Below are 4202 nucleotides of genomic sequence, written 5' to 3'. Positions count from 1 at the left end.
CAGGGGTGCTCTCTCTCTCTCTCTCTCTCTCTCTGGGATGCTGTACTGTTTGGCTATTGAACCTTTTTTATGTCAGAAGGTTTTATTTTGAGGAAATCTGAGGTGATAGCCTCTACAAGGGTGAACTGGGCAAAAGGTGACGTTTTAATAACAGGGACATATGGGGCAGATGGGCAGCCTTTGCTGCCAGGAAGTTTAAAGTGGAACAGAGATGGGTGGAAGTACCTGAGGTCTACCTGGGGAATGAGACTGTTATGCAGAGGACCTGGCGGGTTGTTCTGCGGGCTGTCCAGGGTCATTTAAGCAGGTAGAACTGGTTACTTGCACGCCTCTCACATAGAGAGTGTGAACTATGCATAACTTGGTGGAATCAGCACTATGGCATAGGCTAGCATGCCAAGAGCCACCTGCTGGCCTGTTCGCTAAATCTCAAGCTTCTTGTCATTTTTTTCTGGTGAAGTTTTGACTGGGTTCCACACGGTGTTTTGTTTTTACCAAGGGACTACTGTATGCAGGGGGTATAACTGTATGGAGGGAGCTTCTTGAGTTTGTCGTGTGAGTGGGAGGTTATGATGTAGGTTTTCCTCTCACTCTCGCTCTCCTTCTTTCTCTCTCTCTCGCTCCTTGACTCTCCCTTTCGCTCTCAGCAAGGATTGAAGGCCTGATTACAGTCCAGCTTCTGAGCTTCACAGTTTTAAAAGCATGAAGTGCTTTTAACCTGCAAAAACAATGACCTACCCCTCTCAATATTTACCTCCCCCCTGTTACTCAACTGCCACAAGAACCCACCCTAATCCCAGCCTCAGTACACTCCAATTAGGCCTCCAACATGAAACCATTGCATCGGGAATCTGTGACCTGCGCATCTCTGGCTGCAGGCATGTACCGTGTCCCAGCAATAAAGCGAAAGTGACGACACCCCGGTATGATCCATTTGACTGTCACCGATTCTAATTCAATAGTCTCTCTTTGGCAGTTATTTTATTTATTAAAATCTTTTTTTCACAACTTGCAATGACATCTTTGCTTCTTTGGGGCTCCCCTTCAGCTGTCTGAGAAGTTGTTACCTGGCAGAAACTGTAGAAATTCTTTCTCGGTCTCCAGTATTTCTCTGAAGCCAGTTTACAAAGCCCAGCCACTGTGAGTGCTATAATATACGGCCTAGTTGTTGATGTGCAAGGCACCACCAATGTATAGTGAATATATTTAAACATAACATGTCAGTCTTACAAGCAGAATCTTCACAGGTTTGATTGTAAAACAACCTATTATGACTTTCCTACAAAAAGGATTTGGAGAGATCTTGTTCAGCGATTCTCTGAAAATATTCAGCCCTTGCAGTCGGTGTATTTGTCTTCCTTTTCTACTTAAATGTAAATGAGAGAGAGAGAGTGAGAGAGAAAGAGAGAGAGATTTAAAGGTATTTTGCAATATACAGGTGAAGCAGGTGTTGAAAGTGAGGGAAAATGTTGGATCATAGAGATGAAGATGGACAAAAAACATTTTTTTTCCACATTATTCTGTTTCTTGGCAAGATTCCAGGTATAACTCACATGGGATAGCCTTGTACTTTCTGAAGTAGTAAAGTTCTAAAGTGCTTGTAAACAGGGTGTCCTGTTGATTTTGTGGCGCAAAAAACATTGATACATTGGTCGTCTTGTCACAAAGAGTTCATGTACAGTACAGTACAAGCCTACAATAGTACCGGACTCCATTTCATCAATCATTTTCTTCTCTTGTATTCATTTTTCTAAATTATACACATTATAGAATATGACTTTGCATATATTCTGCATATATTCTGTGGCAGAATGTAATGTGGTTTTTGAACAGAATAAACAAAGCAGTAATTGTTAAGGTAAGTTATGACCTTACAACTCAATCTGCAAACCTCCTATTTGTTTTGAAGGCTTAAATCAGAATGCTCAGATGTCAATATGTGCTGTATATTCAGTGATGATATCAGCCTTGGCTGATATCAACCTTGTTATTCCAAAACAAAATTATGCATGCCTGGTAAATAGTGTGATGTTCCAGTTTGCTAAGTATTAAACCTCATGCAAACATTTGATAAATCTGTCCTTTCTCCCCTCAGTAACTTTCAGTCAAAATGAATATTTATTGCACACAGTAGTGCACGGACAGGGGTGCGAATGAGCACATTGAAGCCTAGCCTCCAACAGCCTCAGTCACTTAATGGGTTCAGCCTCACTGGCTTTAATCATGTCCTGCTGATCATCTCTGTGGAGGGTGCAAATTGTCAATCAGCTCTCTCTCTCTCTCTCTCTCTCTCTCTCTCTCTCTCTCTCTCTCTCTCTCTCTCTCTCTCTCTCTCCTTCTGACTCATGCTCATTCTCTTTCTGTCTATTCTCTCTCTCTACCCTCTCTCGCTCTCTGTCATGCCCCATCTGTCTTTCTCTGCCTCTCTCATCATATTAAAAAAGATAAATAATATTTTGGCAAAAAAATAAGATCAGCCAAGAGCAGTTAGCCCCAGCATGTCTGTATTTTCCCATGCTATTTAACTCTAGAGACTGTTATGTGTGAAAATCCCAAAAGACCTGCAGTTTCTGAGATATGCAAACCACCCTGTCTGGCGCCAACAATCATTCCATGGTCAAAGCCACTTAGATCACATGATCAGATGGTCAGAAAAACAGCTGAACCGCTGCATGTCTGCATGCTTACTAGGCATTTAGTTGTTCCCACATGATTGGCTGATTAAATATTTGCATTAACAGGGTGGTGTATGGGTCTACCTAATAAAGTGATCACTGAGCGTAGTTATTCCCCGAATATGGAGAATAGTTGTTTTTGTTTAACAAATTCATTCATTCATTATCCTAACCCGCTTATCCTGAACAGGGTCACAGGGGGGCTGGAGCCTATCCCAGCATACATTGGGCGAAAGGCAGGAATACACCCTGGACAGGTCACCAGTCCATCGCAGGGCACACACACCACATGGGCAATTTAGACTCTCCAATCAGCCTAACCTGCATGACTTTGGACTGTGGGAGGAAACCAGAGTACCCGGAGGAAACCCACGCAAACACGGGGAGAACATGCAAACTCCGCACAGAGAGGCCCCGACCGACGGGGATTCGAACCCAGGACCTCCTTGCTGTGAGGCGGCAGTGCTACCCACTGCACCATCCGTGCCGCCCTAAAAATACATGGAAATGGTCTAGTGTACAGTGTGACTGCACCTCGCCTTGCTTGCTTGCTCCAGCTTGCTTGTTGGTTGCTAGGATACTTAAAGTACTTTGTTTTAACAATTATTTGGCAGATGCTAGAAATATAGACATATACATTGTATACATACATATCAATTTATACATTGTTTTGTAGAAGACATCATTTATTTGCCAGGTAGGCATGGTATAAATAAGATATTGTACAAAATGGATCGATTGTTTCAAAATAAAGGTTATTAGCACCCTTCCACATCACCCTGTCGGGGGTTATTCTTAAGCAATTCACTCACTCACTGTACACTGTATTTATCCCTTTTATATTCCAGTTGTTTTATAGCAGGTCAATGGCTCAGGGCTGGCATTTTCTCTTCTCTTCTGCTACTCTGTAAAGCACAATGATAATAATGCCTCTACAGCACAAAGCACAAGATATATTAGCTTCTCAAGAATGTGCATTAGCATCAACATGCATTCATTTCCTCACATACCGCAGTGCCCCTCAGCCTCAGTCCTTCCAAAGAGAGCCAGGAGATAGCTCACCAACATGCTTTGTTTACTAAACATGCTGTTAAACAGCTAAGAGCCATGGAAAATTGTGAAAGGTTAATGTATTTATTGTTTTGCTTCCATTTCACAAACACCTGTGCTTCCAGTCATTTGTAGCCCTAAAGAGTCCTGCAGCAGATAGTCCTGGACTCAGAGACGCACAATACACGGTGCATTTCAGACTCAGGGTGAAGATTATCGATCGTCCGTATGGCCTTTTATTCCTCTGACAGTACCCCGGGTGAGCGCTTGGCAGAAGGACAGAGACAGGAGAAATTCTCACCAGGCTCTCATTTCCATTCAGTTGAAAACATTGCAGGAACTTGCATTGCACAACAATGGCTCTAAATTAGTTTTTGATGGTGGCAAATGCACTGTATAAATGCATGAATAGAAGTGAAAGAACGTGGGTGTTTTTTACATTTACAGTCAGCAGTTATTTTTCACATCCTTTTAAAT

The sequence above is a fragment of the Conger conger genome, chromosome 14, assembly GCF_963514075.1.
Source record: "Conger conger chromosome 14, fConCon1.1, whole genome shotgun sequence".
Taxonomy (NCBI): domain Eukaryota; kingdom Metazoa; phylum Chordata; class Actinopteri; order Anguilliformes; family Congridae; genus Conger; species Conger conger.
The sequence above is the reverse complement of the archived record's forward strand: the minus strand, read 5'-3'. Positions refer to the sequence as shown.